Raw genomic sequence first — 20,323 nt, 5'->3', positions numbered from 1 at the left:
GACCAAGATAACAAAAAATCTTACTAATGCAATTTCAAAAAGAACATTCTGTTATAATATGTTCTCTTTAACTGAAATATGAATACTTATGGTCACGGTTGAAGGAATACATTTCTCCCTCTCCGGTTATACACCACTTCAATTCATGTTCGATTACAGCATTTCGAACACTATTTTCTGAAAGTTGAAGTCCAATATCCACTTCAACGCTGCTAACTTCATAATTGTATCAATAATTAAAAAATGACATACTGTCAGTAAGAATATCTTGCAGATAAGAAGACGGTGACTTGAGTAAAAGATGAATTATAAATTAAGGAACTTAATAGACAGAACCTTTCAATTTCTAAAGCTCGTAGGAAGCTCAAAAGGTCAGAGTACTGCCATTGTTAGAACTCAGTTGAGGTTTATCATTTATACAATAACCATTTGCAGCTATAACGGTCATCGGAATAGATGACTGATAAGCAATGTCCTCTTTTCGTTGATGTCTTTTCAAGGTTTTCCAACAATGACTGAAGTCCATTTAGATCCACCATTTGCTTTCTGGATTTGTCTCGTTGTCTTAAGACAATTTCATTCTGGGTTATAAAAAAAAACCTGAACTTCAGGGATAAACCGATATAGTTTCTAGGTGTGCTTATGTCTGGACAACCTATAAAGAAAACAAAAAAACTCTACAATGATACAATACTTATCCTTTCACCGTAACAAAAAGAAAGTCTTCATCCGAAACTGGGTGCCTTCCAAAATATCTCTATTGTAATACCTGACTGGAAAGTTCTTAAGCATCCGTAGGTGTCAGATTCCCAAAAGGCTCAGGATCAACTTTAGTAAAATGTCTCGCGTTACTCTACTTGCCAGTTTCTTGGTTGAGTGGCCGGTATTACTGCAGACATTAGTGATGAACAAATCTGTCCCGTTTCTCTTTGCCGAAAAATTAGCGAATCTCAAAAGATTCCAAAACGACGGAAAATTCACGAAACGGTGAAAATGTTGCGCGTCAAAAAAAATTGCTGCCTACGGCTATTCTTATGTCGCACAGCTATTCTTTTGTCGCCGTGGCTATTCTTTTGTCATGCGGCTATTATTTTGTCGCCCGCAGCTATTATTTTGTCGCCCGCGACTATTATTTTGTCACCCGCGGCTATTCTTTCGTGGCACGGCTATTCTTTTTGTCACCCGTGGCTATTATTTTGCCGTGCGGCTATTATTTTGTCGCCCACAGCTATTTCTTTGTCGCCCGCAGCTATTATTTTGTCGCCCGCGGCTATTATTTTGGCAGAATTTCGCCGCAAGTCCATGCCTGGCGAAACATTTCCAATATCCACTTCAACCCTGCTAACTTCGTAATTGTATCAATAATTAAAAAATGACATACTGTCAGTAAGAATATCTTGCAGATAAGAAGACTTGAGTAAAAGGCTATTATTTTGTCGCCCGCGGATATTATTTTGGCGGAAGTTCGCCGCGAGTCCATGCCTGGCGAAACATTTCGGCCATCACTAGTAGACACCAAAGCAGGCACACTGAGGTTGGCTATGCCCAATCAAGGCATACAAACATAGAATAGCCAATGAGGAACATTTACGTGGTTTATATATTGACTGAAGCCCTTGCTTATTGCTCCTATATGCATAGGCCCATTGCACAAGTACAAATGGCGAACCTAAAATAAAACAATCACTTGGCCAGGGCAGACACAAAAATCGTTTGCTGGCATCTGTAATGATTGATCTCTGAACCAAGACGATTAGATGCACACTTTTTGGTAAATGAGTGGAATGTATTTTAGGTTGGCGGTGTAACGCTGACTTATTTGCAGTTGATTCTTCCAGTAAATGTATTTCGATGAAATGGAAAATATATGCTATTTATAAGTATGGTTTGTATTACATTGATTTTTCCTTAAATGGATAGTACATAGGAACAAACATGACAAACACTTACTGATATTGCACTGTATCTGCAGGGTTCATAGAGTCTTATTCATATTTTTGATTAGAATATACAAGAAAGGCAAAATATTTTGACCGAGGAAGTAAATTATGGATTTCATTGATTCCTAATCCCCTTGCGTTACTTTCGAGAGATGCAAATACGTCCCATCAGCCTAAAACAGAAATGGAAATAGGGCGATACAGATAGGTTCAAGTTTTGTCCGCCCAAACCACCATCTGAATTATTTACAGCTTGTTATTTGCTACTCGGGGAGAAACAGCGCTTGTGTTACGTGATACTGGTTCCGCAGGTTTGTTGAACTGAGCTTTATTGTAATTGACATCCTAGTGGTTTTGCAAAAAGTGCTTCACATTGTCTAGAAGTCACTCATTGATATTGCTTGGGGGACGCTGGCCGGATTGAGTAACTAAGGTCGAACTCGAACTGTTCCTGTAAATTTATGAAGTGTGAGTTGAAGCTCTGATGGGAGGGGATTCTTCTGGGATGGAGAAGTCATTTGTGTTCCTAATGGAGAGTTTTTGATGTACAGTAACTAGATTTCATTCATGTTAATTGGGTTTCGTACAGAAAAGAACACAAACAAATATCCAGGAAGGCTAGTGTGTCTGAACCAAAGTAACTTATACTAACAGTAATGCTAGGGCTGGGGATCCAGGCAACAGTGTGAGAAGGGGACTCATACAGCCCAACGGAGAATCTGACATGAAGGGCCCACTCACAACAATTATATGTTGTTAGTGATAAATGTTAGAGGTGTAATATTGTGGAAATAAAAATTGCCCATGGAACTCGTCCTAAGGCAGGCCGACTGCCTAGCAACCTGTTCTCCCTGGAAACACAACAGGAGCTGATATTGGAATTCACCAGTGGGGAATGAATTAATGGAGCAAAAGAAAATGCCTTTGCCCTAAAATATTGTGTGATATTGTATAAAGTTGTATGTATGCATGTAGGGTCCATTTAGACAACAAGAACCCCTCTGTACTCACCCATTATCAATATATATAGGGCATTGAGACATTCTGTGCATTAAGCTACCAAGATATTCCCTGTAGTGATGTGCGGGCTGGCCCGATACATGTGACGGGTTCGTGCCGACCTTGGCATATCACTTGTGGGTCGCAGGCAGGTTCGGGTTGGGCTCTTCCACTCGCACTATGGGCTGCCTCTTACGGCTTCTTCCGCCCCTTTTGTGAAGTCATTATGGGGCGGGTGCAGGTCTTATTAATACAGGGCAGAATGCGGATTGGGAGTGGGCAGGTTAAGGTGGCTCTACCCACATATCACTAATGCCCTCCCCTTTAAGCAAAACAGGGATTGTTTGTCCATAAATTGCAATGTGCTTCAAGCTGTAGAGTCCATTCCCTAGTACCCATGTGACTGTTTCTATTTCCGTACCTTCAAACTACAGCAGTACCACCTTGCTTTATGGAGGTGATTCTATTTATGCTCAGAATAACAGAGACAAAGTAGGATCAGTTATCCTTTATCGTAAAGATTAATTAAAGTCTAAAACAATTCTGCTTTAAGATGCCTGTGGCGAATTAAACAAGAGGATATGAGAATGTTTAGCTGAGGCAGAGCAAACAGATGCAGTGATCTTGGAAGATGCATAGAATTGTCCATTACCTTTATGATAACTGATATTTCTACCCATCCCAAGAACATAAGAATTTCCCAAAGCGCATATCTCATGATCTCAGCTGCCGCCAAAGCATGAAATGTATTAGAGTGGCCTTCAGTCAGTGTTCTGGCCGGCCGACAAGGCCCATCTGACAACAGCTGTATCAATTAGCGCTGCCTAGATTACATTTTCATTTGATGCACGCTTCATATCACGGTTGCCATGGGGTGGCAAAACATTCATCATGTAACCGTTTGGTTTTGAAAACCTGCCCGCAAATCCACAAAAACCATGAACCCATGTGTGTGTGTATTATTATTCCATTACGGCCAGACCACACAGCGGTGTGCGCTCCGGAAGATACAAAATCCGACTAAAGATAAACCTTGCAAGGTTAATTTCCTCTTGCGTAGCCAAATAGATAATTGCAATTAATGTTGTCACATATGTGAACCAAGCGTGACAGGACACGTTCATTTAAAGGCAGGCGCAACTAACCGTACGGACGGTGTCCCAGTGTGACTGCTGCCTCTGTAGCAGAATGCAGTCTACTAGGTCTGTCGATTAGGGAGTAGGCCAAGGAATTGGCTGCTAATTGTCTGTTGCTAAGTGTTTAGGCTGTGATACTCCATGAGATTATTATTAACACTTTTGTATGAGGATCTGTTTAGCAATGGGAGAAGCCTTTGGGGGGGGGGTGCTGGTGAAATTTCACAAATATAAACAGTGACAATGTCCTATAAGACATACATTAGGCAGCAGTGGTGGATGCAGGCCTCAGAGGCGCCCTGTACCAAGGGGTAAATGATAAAGAAAGGACTGGCATGTCCAGAATACTGGCCTGTGCTTGAGTAAGGGGCATACATTTCAGGTCTTGGTAAGTGACCCCCATTGACTTTGGTTTGTCCAAACTACTAGACCAGAGTAACCATCAAAACCTGTTTACAATAAAATTTGCCAGAATGCCATCCAAGTCTGGACTGGCAATGTGTAGATACTGGTAAATGCCAGAGGGGCTGCTGTAAGATGCCATAGACAGTCACTATTTATTGGGCTGGGGGGCTGTTTGGGCCTCTGTGTACTTGAAATGCCAGGGCCTATTTTGACTCTCAGTCTGGACCTGATGCCCCAATGGAGGATACAGGTTGACTCTACTGGGGGAATGCCAGGGCCTATTTTGACCCTCAGTCTGGACCTGATGCCCCAATGGAGGCTACAGATAGACTCTACTGGGGGAATGCCAGGGCCTATTTTGACCCTCAGTCTGGACCTGATGCCCCAATGGAGGCTACAGATAGACTCTACTGGGGGAATGCCAGGGCCTATTTTGACTCTCAGTCTGGACCTGATGCCCCAATGGAGGATACAGATAGACTCTACTGGGGGAATGCCAGGGCCTATTTTGACTCTCAGTCTGGACCTGATGCCCCAATGGAGGATACAGGTTGACTCTACTGGGGGAATGCCAGGGCCTATTTTGACTCTCAGCCTGGACCTGATGCCCCCAATGGAGGATACAGATAGACTCTACTGGGGGAATACCACGTTCTATTTTCACTCTCAGTCTGGACCTGATGCCCCAATGGAGGATACAGGTTGACTCTACTGGGGGAATGCCAGGGCCTGTTTTGACTCTCAATCTGGACCTGATGCCCCAATGGAGGATACAGATAGACTCTACTGGGGGAACTGCATTAAAAATACTAATCTGTAAAAGATTCTACCCGTTTACCTATATCTGACCATATTATTTTCACCCTTAATACAGGAACACATATAATTTAATGGGAAGGGACAATTGAACATTATTATGAGCATGAAAATTACCAAAGATTCAACACCAACATCTACATATTGGTTGCTGCTCACAACATGTCCATATGCTTTGTGTGGCAATATATTGGGGATGTCACTGGCCTCATACGATCCCAACCCCCAGCAAGGAACACTGGATTATTCTTTCCATGTGCAATTACTTTAACAACCTTCCAGTTGGTTCAGCTGATCAAATGTCCAACCAGTTGAACCAGGATACTTCTTACTTGTCTTTGAAAGGAGGTTATTTGTGAATGGATGACATTAACACCTTAATGCAAAGGTTAATCCTCAAGAAAAGGAATATTTTAACGACGGTCATCATATTTGGTAGACAGACCAGTGGCGTCTATACAGTACTATCATGACTATACAGAGTCATGATAGTGCTGAATAAAGCATAAACCTGGCTAAATAAGACTGAATTTTATATTCATTTTGAATATTATCCCAGCTCTGTAACCACATATGCGTCCATAGATCAACAGCTAGATATTGGCACCATGTATGTAACAGAGGTCCAACTTGGGGTCCATCTTCATTACAACCCTCGGCATTCTTCTCATAATCGCAACTACATGGCCTATTGGGGGTTGGTGGGACTTGTACATTGTCACTATAGAAGGGCCTATATATGCAGTCAAGCAGAAGAGGTTGCTAAGAGTTGTGCGTAAATCCCAGCAGGAGGGCCACAGATCTTTAACATGCCCATTACTTGTGTTTTTATTGATGTATTTTGGATAAAAAAGGGTATTTGTAAGCAAGTAAAAATGAAAGATACGCGGGAAGGTTACGTTCTGAAGGAGTTAACAAGGAAGCACTCAGCTGGATTTCTTTCCAGCCTCCCCTCCCCTTCAGGAGGCAATTCACAGTTTGACAGAAACTAAAGTGCTTATTTAGGAATTACTGAACGAGATGATTCAGCCTTCCAATTGAACAGCAATTTTGCAACAAAAGGAGAAAACTGAGTGCTCCCAGCAATCATCTGAAAACAAGTCAAGTTAGTAATTACCCCATTTAGAGGAGATACCCACTTACCAGCCGCGGTCGGAGGCTGATTCCATTCAGAGACAAGTGAAGTTTACATTTTGCAATATAAATAAATCAACAAGTTACACGGATTTGCCCATTGAATTTCCGTTCCATTCGGCGGCTGTCTGCCCAAAGAGACTAGGTAATATTTCAGGTTTATTGCTTAGGGCAGAAAAGGTATATGTTCTGGGCCCCACGTCACAGGGGACCCTTGAGGGAGAAAGGGAATGTATTCTTAAATTTATATTTAGATATATTCAGTATTTATATATAAGGCATGTCTAAAGGCAATTATGGGTTCAGGGCTGTCAGCCACATTCTGGAATTTGTAGTATACAACAGCTAGAATGTGGGTCGGAGACCCCTATTCCGCCATTCCTTAGCACAAGGGTCTCCAACCTTTTTGACCCATATTCAATTGTAAAAAGAGTTATTGCTCAACTTAAGTATGCAAAAAGTTCCTAGGGGTGCCAAATAAGGGCTGTGATTGGCTATTGGTAGCCCCTGTGTGGATTGGCAGCCTACAGGAGACTCTGTTTGGCAGTACCCCTGGTTTTTTGCCTCCAAAACTTGACTTCAAGTCAGGATTTCAAAAATAAGCAGCTGCTTTGAGGCTCCTGGGGGCAACATCCAAGAGGTTGGTGAGCAACATGTTGCTCAAAAGTTACTGGTTGGGAATCGCTGCATTAGGGCTTCAGTCCGGCAGTGGTTAACAAACTGCCTCCTCTTGGGGGCCTGAAGCAATGGTTTCAAGTACTGAATGCCAGCTAAGGAAAGATTTGAGGGGAATGCCTGTTTACTCTTCTAGGTACTCCTAGAAGCTAAGCATGAGGGTCAAATAAAGTGGGATTTAGTAGATTAATGTTTTTTTATATAACTGTAGTCTTGTACAGAGGTAAGGGGATCCTTTCAAAAGGCTGAGGGGGCTTTATCAACAGAGCAGGGTGTAGTAAGTGCTGAAAGGCTTGGACCTCAAGAGCCTCTGGGTCACATCCTGCTCTCATTCATTCATTTATTTCCCTGTAGATTTCCCTTTTTCCTTGATAGTTGAACCAAAAAAACACAAGAAGCCTAAACCCTGTAAATGGCTGCAGAACGAAAATATCGGATTGGGTGCTACAGATTAAGGGTTTTTGCAAACTTTGCCTTTGTCGGTGCATAACGCTGCTATCAATAGCTCTCTCTTACAGGTGTACGAGCAGTATGTATGCAGATCACGTTCTTGGCTATATTTAGGAAGGTGTATAGATGAGAATCATTATATTCTCACTATTTTTGTTTACTAAACATAAAACATTGGAACAACTACCAGGAAATCTGTGGATTGCGGTAAATCCCAGAGGGGCTGCTGTAAGATGCCATAGGCAGTCACTATTTATTGGGCTGGTGGGGACTGTTTGGGCTTCTGTATACTTGAAATGCCAGGGCCTATTTTGAAGCCCAGTCCAGACCTGGCAGCCATATTGTCTTCACTGACAAGCTTAAAAGTAACTTTCATCTGTAGACAGCAATTAAGACAATGATGTGATGACCAAATCATCATAGCCTTCATGGCTTCAAGCCACAGACAAGTTAGGCCACTCCTTTGATATGTAATAGTCACAACCAACCATATCCTGACCCCCGTCTGATCTGCCAATTTCAGGTAAGCACTGTCACTTATTGGTGTACCACCTACTGTAAGTTATGAGTTATGAATATTCTTCAATAACATACAGTCCTTAGGGCTTCCAATAGGTGTGGAAGTAAGATGGGAACAGAGCAAGATGGAGACTGTAGGACCAAGCTGCAGCCCTATAGTGGCTGTTGAGGTGGTTACTCTCTGTCAGTGGGGCTAAAGATTGGCTAGTCCTACTCCGTATAAGTAACTAGCCCCACTTACAGTTTGACTACTAAAGAAAGGCCTGCCTGCTACTAGGATTGTGCTCACTGGTAACAGGATATAGATTTGTGACACACAGATCACCGAGGGAAGACATATTGCATCTTTGCTAATTATGTATTTGTATTGAAGCCAATTTTGTTTTAGATTTCACACTTTCTTTTACACAATTCCATATTCCAAACCAACTATATTCGTCTTTCACACATTCTAAAGAAAGTATTGTGTTCTGAACTGCCAAAAAATTACTCATCCCTCCACCGCCCTCCTGTAATTCACAGTTCGTTTCTCTCGAAATTTCCACTGCGGCCACAAATAGATGCCGTTTTACGTGTATATCCAGGAGGCTGGCTGGCGGATCTACCTCAGTACCTCCTGAAATGAAAACAGCATCGAGTCTGACTGCACACTGTGCATTAAATTCCAGTTACTAGAACCATAAATAAGTGATGAGTATTGATCTCGCTGTGGTAACAGGCTAAAAACTGCAACACTGTAGAAAATATTAATCAAATATCAGTCAAGGGTGGTACCAAGCTATCTGCAAATTGAATTGGACATTACATTCATGCTCTTTTCTGCTAGGGATGAGTGAAAGCATTCAGAGCCAGGGTTGCCTTAGCCGTGCCACTCCCAATTCCATCACGGATCTATAGTTCCTATTAATGGTAGCTGACTTTCTGCTACATCTTAAGGCATGCCAGTTGGACATCAAATATGAAGATTGGTTTTTAGTAATATGGTGGGCACTATACACAATATTTGAGATATCTGAGGGTCACATATTAATCTCAAGATGTCATGCAAAAAAGTATTTAAGGTAGATAAGTAGTAAAAAGTAAAAAGAGTCACTTCTGACCAAAGGGTCTCCAACCACATAAAGGCACAGGGCCTAAGTACTTTCATACTCTAAGGTAGGAATCTCCAACCTTTCTTACTTGTGAGCCACAGTCAAATGTAAAAAGACTTGGGGAGCAACACAAGCACCATAAAAGTTCATGGAGGTGCCAAATAAGGGCTGTGATTGGCTATTAGGCAGCCTCTAGGCACCCTATCAGCTTACAGGGGGCTTTATTTGGTAGGATATCTTGTTTTTATTCAACCAAAACTTGCCCCCAAGTCAGGAATTCAAAAATAACTCCCTGGTTTGGGGGCACTGGGAGCAACATCCAAGGGGTTGGTGAGTCATGTGACACGAGTGACATCACTAGGCAGTCAAACAACAAATAGTCTTTTTGATTGTGGAATTCCAGCTATGGGGACTTGCATGGTTAAGATTCCTTTAAAGGTCCCATTTTAATAAGCATGTTATGCATCTTCCAATGAGGACAGTTATACATGGAAAAAATAAAAAAAAACAAAAACAAACTGAGCTTCAACATGATTGCTTATTGTTATTATCGAAAGCATCTGCCTTGCCTATTTTTCTTATTTATATATATATATAATATATATTTTCTCTTCCTGAAGCTAGTTTGAAAGCCACACAGTTAGAAGCACTGATGGCTGGTATTCACCAGGTTACAAAATTGGATACCCAAAGCAGAGGGTTTTTTTTTTGAGGGTGGGCAACCTTAAGGGCGCTTACAGTCACATTTGTGAAGAATGTCTATTTGCTGCAGCCCTGGGCCACCACGGTTCTTTGGCAGTCTGTGCCTTCAAAGGTGCCATTAGTAGCTCCCCGTCTTCTGCTGATTCATAGCACATACTCTGTAAGAGTTTGATGGCTTCTGATGACCCCCAAGCTCAGCTTCTCCATAGCAGCCTGAAACATACTGAGCGTGTGCAGGGTCACTGACTCTTGAAACGCAGTCTAACAATATCAGAATACAAGGTGAGGACACCTTTGAAGGCACGAGTCATTACTTGTACAAGGCTGCTGAATCACTGCCCTACTAAAGTAAGTTTCTTTAGCATTTCTAATCATATTGTATTTCAGGCATTAGTTCTCCTTTAACACACAGCTGAGAACAATGAATACACATCAGTCAGCCTCAGTACTATTAGGGTAACACCAGCAGTCAGCACCATTCCTGATACTGTATGGAACATTTGGACTTTATTTGCAGAATTATGTGCCAACACTGAGAGCAATTCCAAGTTTTCTATCAGAAACCCTTTATTTTGCAATCAGGCATGACAACTGCCATGGCGTTCTCTGTCTGGTAGACGTCCTCCTTCACTTTTACATTAGTCCTTTATAATACCCTGTACTAAACCCAATGAACAACCTTGGGATAAATTGAAACATTGATACGACCTAGGCCTGATCCCCAACAAATGTGCCCAACGTATGAGTGAAAGTCCCACCGACAATGTTTTAATATTTAGTCAAAAGCCTTCCTAGAAAAGTAGGATATAAAGCAGAAAAAGAGAATACAAACAATATCAATACCTTTGGTTTTGGAATGAGATGTGGGAGAGCCGTTTGCCACATACTGTTATAAATACAGTGTGCATAGAGTACACATAGTTGTCCATCTGCCAGAACTACTGTAAATATTGTAATAGTCATGCCATTGACAAGCTGATAGCAGTTCTACCTGCCAGAACTACTGTAAATATTGTAATAGCCATTCCATTGCCAAGGCTGATAGCAGTTCTACCTGCCAGAGCTACTGTAAATATTGTAATAGCCATGCCATTTCCAAGGCTCATAGCAGTTCCACCTGCGAGAACTACTGTAAGTATTCTAATAGCTATGCTATTGCTGATAGCAGTTCCACCAGCCAGAACTACTGTAAGTATTCTAATAGCTATGCTATTGCTGATAGCAGTTCCACCAGCCAGAACTACTGTAAGTATTCTAATAGCTATGCTATTGCTGATAGCAGTTCCACCAGCCAGAACTACTGTAAGTATTCTAATAGCTATGCTATTGCTGATAGCAGTTCCACCAGCCAGAACTACTGTAAGTATTCTAATAGCTATGCTATTGCTGAAAGCAGTTCCACCTGCCAGAACTACTGTAAGTATTCTAATAGCTATGCTATTGCTGATAGCAGTTCCACCTGCCAGAACTACTGTAAGTATTCTAATAGCTATGCTATTGCTGAAAGCAGTTCCACCTGCCAGAACTACTGTAAGTATTCTAATAGCTATGCTATTGCTGATAGCAGTTCCACCTGCCAGAACTACTGTAAGTATTCTAATAGCTATGCTATTGCTGAAAGCAGTTCCACCTGCCAGAACTACTGTAAGTATTCTAATAGCTATGCTATTGCTGATAGCAGTTCCACCTGCCAGAACTACTGTAAGTATTCTAATAGCTATGCTATTGCTGATAGCAGTTCCACCTGCCAGAACTACTGTAAGTATTCTAATAGCTATGCTATTGCTGATTGCAGTTCCACCTGCCAGAACTACTGTAAATATTGTAATAGTCATGCCAATGCTCATAGCAGTTCCACCTGCCAGAACTGCTGTAAGTATTCTAATAGCTATGCTATTGCTGATAGTGATTCCACCTGCCAAAACTACTGTAAATATTGTAATAACCAAGCCATTGCTAAGGCTGATAGCACTTCCACCTGCTAGAACTACTGTAAGTATTGTAATAGCCATTGCCAAAACTAATGCTGATAGCAGTTACACTATCACTAATAGCTATGCTATTGCTGAAAGCAGTTCCACCAGCCAGAACTACTGTAAGTATTCTAATAGCTATGCTATTGCTGATAGCAGTTCCACCTGCCAGAACTACTGTAAGTATTCTAATACCTATGCTATTGCTGATAGCAGTTCCACCAGCCAGAACTACTGTAAGTATTCTAATAGCTATGCTATTATTGATAGCAGTTCCACCTGCCAGAACTACTGTAAGTATTCTAATAGCTATGCTATTGCTGATAGCAGTTCCACCTGCCAGAACTACTGTAAGTATTCTAATAGCTATGCTATTGCTGATAGCAGTTCCACCTGCCAGAACTACTGTAAGTATTCTAATAGCTATGCTATTGCTGATAGCAGTTCCTCCTGCCAGAACTACTGTAAGTATTCTAATAGCTATGCTATTGCTGATAGCAGTTCCACCAGCCAGAACTACTGTAAATATTGTAATAGTCATTGCCAATACTAATGCTGATAAGAGTTCCACCTGCCAGAACTACAGTAAGTATTGTAATAGCTTTGCCAGTGCTAATGCTGATAGCAGTTCCACCTGTCAGAACGACTGTAAATATTGTAATAGCCATGCCACTGCCAAGGCTCATAGCACTTCCACCTGCCAGAACTACTGTAAGTATTGTAATAGCCACGCCAGTAGTATTGCTGATAGCAGTTACACTTGTCAGAACTACAGTAAATACTGTAATAGCCATGCCTTTACAATTGCTAATTGCAAGTCCACCTGCCAGAACCTCTGTAAATATTGTAATAGCTTACTTAGTCATGGCTTAGTCAATGGTTGTCACTCCTACCATCGTTTAGTGTCTGGATAATGTCAAACCGTGCTTATCCATGTTAGTGCTACTACTGTAATGTATATTTGGCCCTTGAACAGCAGCAATAATGACTACTCTGTAAGAAATACTGAACACTTGCACGTCGTCTATTAGTTCTGTCAGCACGAGAGATGATAATGGTTCCACCACTAGGGCTCCGGCATACAGTGTACCAGCAATGATAGCAGATCCACCACTCGCTTATACAAGCCCTATTGTATTACTAAACTACTCCATCGCTTGCATCAGCACAACTTGACTCATAGACATTTCCATACTTAATGCTTGAAGGGAAACTGAAATCAACAGCAGTCTCAATGCTCCCTGTACTCCTTATAGCATTTTATAAATAATTCCAGAGCTATATACGTCAATGGCAAAATGGAAAACTTTCATGCTATACCTGGCACCCTTAGAGAGTGCTATGAATGGCTTGCCCCAAGAGGGTTAAATGCAACAGAAAACAACGTAGACTGTGCCAAATAAAAACTAGAGTGTTACACTTAGGGCCTTGGATTAGATTATATTCTTAATATTCAGAGGTAATGTATAAGCAAGTAGTACTTTTATTGAAATTCAGAATTAACAAGAGGTATATTGTATATATATATATTTTGAATAAGATGTTGGAATATATATGGAGTCACCATAATAGGAGGCTTTTATAGCTGCTGCTGCTGAAGTTATGACTTGATTACATAAACGGAGGCTTTTCCCTTTAACGTCACTATACAAATATCTAGAAACCATTGAGCCTCTCTGTGCTGTGCCAAGAACATTCTTGCAATGGTTCCTTACTTGATATCAAGAACACAGAGTTTTTCTCATGCCGGAACCATGCTCGAGGTAGCCAAACCTCACGAATTCTTGCTGAGATATTAAGGGAAATACCAATATAGCCCCAAACAATATTTCAAGTTCAGCCTTTTAAAAACATTTACATTCTGTATCCACGTGGTATTCGGACTATGCGAGCCAACACGAAGGCTGGAAAGAATGTACTGTGAAAATATTCTGTATAAAAAGCCGTAAAATCTTGGAACCCATGAGCCTAAAATTGTTTTATTTACACTTTCTAATGTTTAATGGGTTTTCATTTTTAAGGTAATATCCAGCTGGAATCCTAACAATTTAGGCAGCAAGTTCTTTGTTACTGACCCATAGAGGGCACCCTCACCCTTCTGTAAGGCAACAATGGTCTAATGAAAATACAAGGAATGGATGTCTCTTCTGGGGGGTGTGGGGGGGGGGGGAGAACACATTCTTTTGATGTGCAGGTACACGCACGGCTTTATGGCAAATCACTCCGGTCGGATCGCTTATGGGGCACTTTCTTTCACTGAAAGATCTGCGAATCTTAACGCGGCTGCTAAACTGTATTCTGCACATGTGTATAAAAGAATTTAGGAAGGGTGGGTGAGGTTGAACAAAGGGGGGTTCTGATTAAGAACAGAGAAGTAGGGAACAATTGGGAGCATGCAATCCCTTAACCCCTTGCTGGGATACAATCAGCATTTCGGGCACAGGATTTTCATATATACATATAGGAAACAAATACCAAACATAATGCAAAGCTGCTAGGGAACGTGCACCCTTTCCTTCCCAGAGGCAGAAGACTTGCAGTAAGAGAGGAAAGGGAAAATAATAGATTCATGGTTAGTTAGCTAGCTGCTGTCTCTTTAACTATGCTGCTAGAACTGAGCCAGATATTAGGGAAATAAAGCCAGCAGCTATAACAGAGTGCCAACATATACCGTGGGGCTGTGAAGGAAGAGATAGATGTAAAGCAGGTGCAATTTGTTCCCTTAAGACTTAAGTGCGCAGCTCCATTGTTATCAAACAAGAAAGTCTTCCAAAAGATCTACTTGGAGAACAAAAGTGCTCCTATTGGCACCTATCCGGCCAGATAGGAACAGGACTGAAGGAGTTTCCCCCCCAGCCAGGCTAACGAGGTTATACGCAGGATAAAAGAGCTATGTTGTGCCCGGAGAGCACCCGAGCAGAACAGCGAGAGCTGTAATACGCACAGTAATCCTCCCATGCAAACATGCAATTATTTCCGTCCTTTTGCTAACCTACCCTAGGACAAAAGGCTGCTTGCCGAAGATCAAAATAAACCCCACTCCCTCTGCTTTGAACGTTGTCATGCTGGAGTAATTTCCAAAACAAGGGACTTGCCCGCGGCACGGTGCAACGGCAAGTTGTGTTTCCCTTACTAACACAGCTACACACACACACATATATACATATTCTCCACTAACATCAGCATTATGAAAGAGCAAGCCCGTCCACACTGTACCTGTATGTTCTGATCAGTCCATCATCATCATTGTCCTACCTTTTTTGATTTTTGCCAGACTTTTTTTTTATATATAATTTTTTTTTCAGTTGGAGACAGGTAACCTGACCAAAGTTTCTGTCTGCAAAGTCATCCTCCCATGCCGGAGATTAGAAAGCAAATTCATGCTCTGTCTGACTGATAGACACCAGTTTCCAATATCTCATCAAATCTTCATGAGTCGGATCAGGATCCCCTGCTTGTCTTCGCTGCCTGCCTCCCTCTCTCTCTCTTTCTCTCTCTGTCTCTCCCTCGCTGCCTGCCTACTGCTTGTTGAGTTTAGCAAGGCGTTTAAGCCCAGAATGTCTTGCCTTTTGTCAGTGAGAAATTATTTAGCACTCCCTTTGTATGTCTATTGGACAAAACTTCTAGGCAACAACTGCTGCTCCCTTAAAGAGACAGGACAGCTTTTTCTACCCCAGCAACACACGCACATCATAAAAAAATAATAGGTACCTGACTTTAGCAGCTCCCTGACCCATTTTTTTTTTTTTTTTTGCCTCCTAATATCCTCTGCCAAGACGCCGAAATGAACGCAACGACGGCACAGATGTAAATCAACCATTCAAAGAGATTGCAGTGAATATTTGCTTATTATTCTCCACAATGCAAACCACCTGGGGAATTTCTTTATGGAAGTCTCAGTGCAGAGAGAGCGCAGGGAGGGGAGAGAGGGAGGTCTGGCTGCACATTTGGGATAAAAATATTTCTTGCTGTAAAAGCTTTAGAAGCTATAAAAAAAAGAACATGCTGCACAGAAAGGCTTTTGGAAAAACAAAATATGTATTTCTATAAAAATTAAATTAAATTTCAGAAAGTATTTTCTCTAAATTTTTTTTAACCATCAGAAACAATTCTCCATAATATAATTCAAACTGATCACAAGATGCATTTAGGGTATATTTAGATGCTAAAATGAAATACAAACGTACATAAAACACAGGATAAAACTAGCAATTTTTCTAGATTTAGTTTCAAGGAAAGAATACAAATTTGAATTTCTATTTTTTTTTTCCAATACTGCACCTTTACTGAGCAAATGCAATCAAGATAATAGCAGCATTCTTTGTTAATGACGGCTGCAGGTAACAGGACCCTGCTGGGTGACAGGGAGGCAGCCACTGCCACATTTAGAAAAGAATAGAAAAAAAAACCCCAAACTCATGAAAACCACAGAAACAGATAAAAAGAAGAATTGGACCCACCTTATTTTAGTTAGTACTTGTCAAAGAACACATCAACACACTTGTATTGGGGATCTCAGATGAAACTCTGTATAAATTCTATTTTGTTGGAGTTTTTTGTGGTTTGTTTTGTTTGTTTGGGTGAAGTTTTCTTTCCAGCTGTCCTCAGGAAAAAAAAAAATTAAAAAGGCTACAAACAATAAACAACGGGGGGGGGAAAAAAAACCCAAAAAAATATTCAGGCTTGGTCTTCGGGGCTTGCAGCGAGGGCTATTTAAATTATTGATAGTGGAAGGTGCATGGTGGACACAATGGCATCTCTTCATTAAATGGCTCCATTTGATCTTGTTGGAGAGAGAGAGATTTCATACTAGTGTAACTCAGTGGGGTTACACACTGGCTGAGCAGCCCTCTGGAGCTGTGAATGGGATGTGGGAGGGAATCCACATTAGTCTCTTCCACTCTCTTTGACGTGGGTCGTCACGTGACACTTTGCCAGCCTCTTAAAAGACACACTACTGAATGAATTACTCGCATCACACAAGTCTCCCTGCAGTACAGAGAGAATGAGTAACCCTTTCACTGCCACGCATGTCACTGATCTGCAGTGTCTGACAGCGAGAGCCCCTAGAGGGTTTAATATAACAGCAGGAGCTCTGTCTCTCTCTCTCTGCTACAAACTTCCTTTTCTCTCTTTCACTTTCTCTCATCCTGCAACCTGTTCTTCCTCTCTGTCTCTTCTTCTTGCTTCTTTGCTCATCCTGTCTTTTTTATTTGCTCTTTTTCCCTTCTTTACTTACTTTCTTCATATGTTACCCACTCCCTCTTTTTTCCTTTCTTACCTCTTCTTTCTTTTTAATTCTCTTTAGTCTCTTAATTTATCTCTCTTTCCCCCCTGTTGTCACATTTCTCTATGTTATTGTCTTTCCATCATTTCTTCTGTTTTATCTCCCCTTATTACACCTGTCTTTCTCTCATTCTTTTCTATCCCCTTCTCTATAGCCCTCTCTCTTTTTCTTCTATCCCCTTTCCAAAACTGTCTCTCTCTTTAGTTCTATAACTGTCTCTTTCTTTTCTATTCCTTTCCCAATAACCGTCTTTCTCTTTTTTCTTTTCTATCCCCTCCTCTATAGCGCTCTCTTTTTTTTTTTATCTCTCCCCTTCTCTATAACCCTGTTCTTTCTTTTCTATCCCTTTCTCTATAACCCTGTCTCTCTTTCTATTCTCTCCCCTTCTCTATAACCCTGTCTCTCTTTCTATTCTCTCCCCTTCTCTATAACCCTCTCTCTTTCTATTCTCTCCCCTTCTCTATAACCCTCTCTCTTTCTATTCTCTCCCCTTCTCTATAACCCTCTCTCTTTCTATTCTCTCCCCTTCTCTATAACCCTCTCTCTTTCTATTCTCTCCCCTTCTCTATAACCCTGTCTCTCTATTCTCTCCCCTTCTCTATAACCCTGTCTCTCTATTCTCTCCCCTTCTCTATAACCCTGTCTCTTTTTCTTTTCCATCCCTTTCTCTATAACCCTGTCTCTCTTTATTTCCCCTTACTCTGCTTTAGAATAATATCTGTGTGGTGAGACAGTAATGGTGTCTGCTAATTTTTTTTTTTTTATGTTTACTTCCTAGGATATAGCATTAGATATGTGTGTTGGCTGCTGCGGTTACTTTGAGAGACGACTATCAATGACAATGGGTACTTAAAAGGCATTCATTCAGGAGCACATGTTTTATTCATTTCACAATAAAAGTTGCTAATAATTAATTTTTTGCATCTGACAGGGAAGCGAGGTGTCTGCACAAACACTGGGCAGGCTGTAGCAAGACCTTTAGCTCTTGTATAAGTGAGGCTTGTAGTCACCCTGTAATATCCATTCTAGCTACTGTAATAACCTTTATTGCCAAAGCTCACCACGTCTGTCACTTGGATATTAGGGATTATAACAGCCTCAGGCTGCCCATGTTTCTCTATACTCAGCCTGGTCTCCGGCTACGTCTCTCTCTGATGTCAGACAGTGAGAAATACAGATTTACTGCTTAGTATATATATATATATATATATATATATATATATAGACACACAAATGCATACATTCTTATACACCCCAGTTTTCACTTATCAGTCTGTGATTTATTAAGAATAATTCAATATACATATTAACCCTGGATTTTCCCACATCTATCTATCTCTTTATTTATCTAATTATTCTTTTATTCTTCCTTTATATAGTGCTTATTCTACAAGAAACTGGAGAACCCAGATCTATCTGTCTGTCTTTCTGTACCTAATCTATATCTAATCTATTTCTTGGTATATATATCTAAAATGTCTATTTCTAATCTGTATATCTATCTATAATCTATCTATGTTAATGCACACTGTATTATCACTGTATGAATTATGGAACAGAGGGGTGCGCTCATAATTTATCCAATATTTTGTTAATGTACAATTTGAGATTAGCAATAACAGTGCTTAGTAGAATCCTTGACTTACTTTACTGATAACATTTTCACATCTATCTATCATCTATCTATCATTTATCTATCATCTATATATATATATATTTATCTATCTTTCTATCTATCATCTATCTATCTATCGTCTATATATATCTATTTATCTATCTTTCTACCTATCATCTATATATATCTATTTATCTATCTATCTATCATCTATATATATCTATTTATCTATCTATCTATCTATCTATCATCTATATATATCTATTTATCTATCTTTCTACCTATCATCTATATATATCTATTTATCTATCTTTCTACCTATCATCTATATATATCTATTTATCTATCTATCATATATATATATCTATTTATCTATCTTTCTTTCTATCTATCATCTATATATATCTATTTATCTATCTTTCTATCTATCTATCATCTATATATATCTATTTATCTATCTTTCTACCTATCATCTATATATATCTATTTATCTATCTTTCTACCTATCATCTATATATATCTATTTATCTATCTATCATATATATATATCTATTTATCTATCTTTCTTTCTATCTATCATCTATATATATCTATTTATCTATCTTTCTATCTATCTATCATCTATCTAGCTATCTCTTTCCTTTTCTGCCACCCACCATTCATCTCATTGTCCCACCCTATTTATCGCGAAGAAAGAAGAAAATTTCAGTTTCATGTAATTGTTTCTATAGTTTTTTGGGTCTAAACCCCAATTTTTTTTTTAGCCTGGCCATACATACACTGTTGAGTGTTAGGCTTGATTAAAAGGTATTAGATGTAAATGAACATTTTGCACAGACTTTTGCCTCCCCTTTAGGGCCCATCTGTATTTTGCCTCTACCCTTTTTCATTCACATGACAGGATCCCCCAGTCGTAAATCATCCTTCCCGATGCCATGATTTTATGAAGAAAGCTCAAGAAGTCGTGATGAAACAAGTGAGGAGTTAGAATTGGCACTGCTGCCATGTATGCTATTAATAATTTTAATTGGATGAGGTCAATTACAACAGCATTGTGTCTCATTATGCTGCACATGAAGCTCCTGACTCACTGATCTATTTGGATTATAATTTATACATTATGGAACTGAGAGAGGTTGGCACTGACAGATCGCTGGCCCAAGGGGCATGCCTGGTAGCCCACTACAGACTTGAACTGTCTATTACTGTGTCCAGTCTCAAGCCCTAAGTAACAGGACATTTATATACCAAAATATGCTAAAATAAAATATAAAATATGCTAAAAACATTAAAATCACTTTCTGATTTCTGAAAGACAATAATAATGGACGTAACAATCTGAAATGAAGTATACCAGACAACAGGGAGTAAGAAGTGTACAAATTCCACTTGTTATGTATATATATATAGGCTTTAAAGTGTATTTAGTAATGTAGGTGCTGACTTGAACCAGTGCAGTTGCCAACAGCAACCAATCTACAAATGTCTAATTTAGTAATTGCTTACTGGTTGCTATTGGTGACTGCTCTTGTGCAGTTTAGCATGAATGTTCATACCCGAGTCCCTTTGACAAAGTACAAA

The 20,323-nt window shown here is 40.2% G+C and overlaps 1 protein-coding gene across 3 annotated transcripts in view; it reads right to left on the bottom strand.

The window, feature by feature from the left end:
• bdnf (brain-derived neurotrophic factor) overlaps positions 1 to 20,323 on the bottom strand; it is a 58,559-nt gene that overhangs the window by 16,031 nt on the left and 22,205 nt on the right. The window contains exon 1 of one of the 3 annotated variants that reach the window (XM_012960378.2): positions 16,301 to 16,708. The exons of 1 other annotated variant lie outside the window; for it this stretch is intronic. The gene's annotated coding sequence lies outside the window, so the exon portion shown is untranslated. Of the gene's footprint in view, positions 1 to 15,056; positions 15,433 to 16,300; positions 16,709 to 20,323 lie in introns of those variants that run through there. One more of the 3 variants, XM_031899709.1, reaches the window with a different exon arrangement.

This window comes from Xenopus tropicalis, chromosome 4 (genome assembly GCF_000004195.4).
Source record: "Xenopus tropicalis strain Nigerian chromosome 4, UCB_Xtro_10.0, whole genome shotgun sequence".
In the NCBI taxonomy this organism is placed as follows: Eukaryota; Metazoa; Chordata; class Amphibia; order Anura; family Pipidae; genus Xenopus; species Xenopus tropicalis.
The sequence above is the reverse complement of the archived record's forward strand: the minus strand, read 5'-3'. Positions and strand labels throughout refer to the sequence as shown.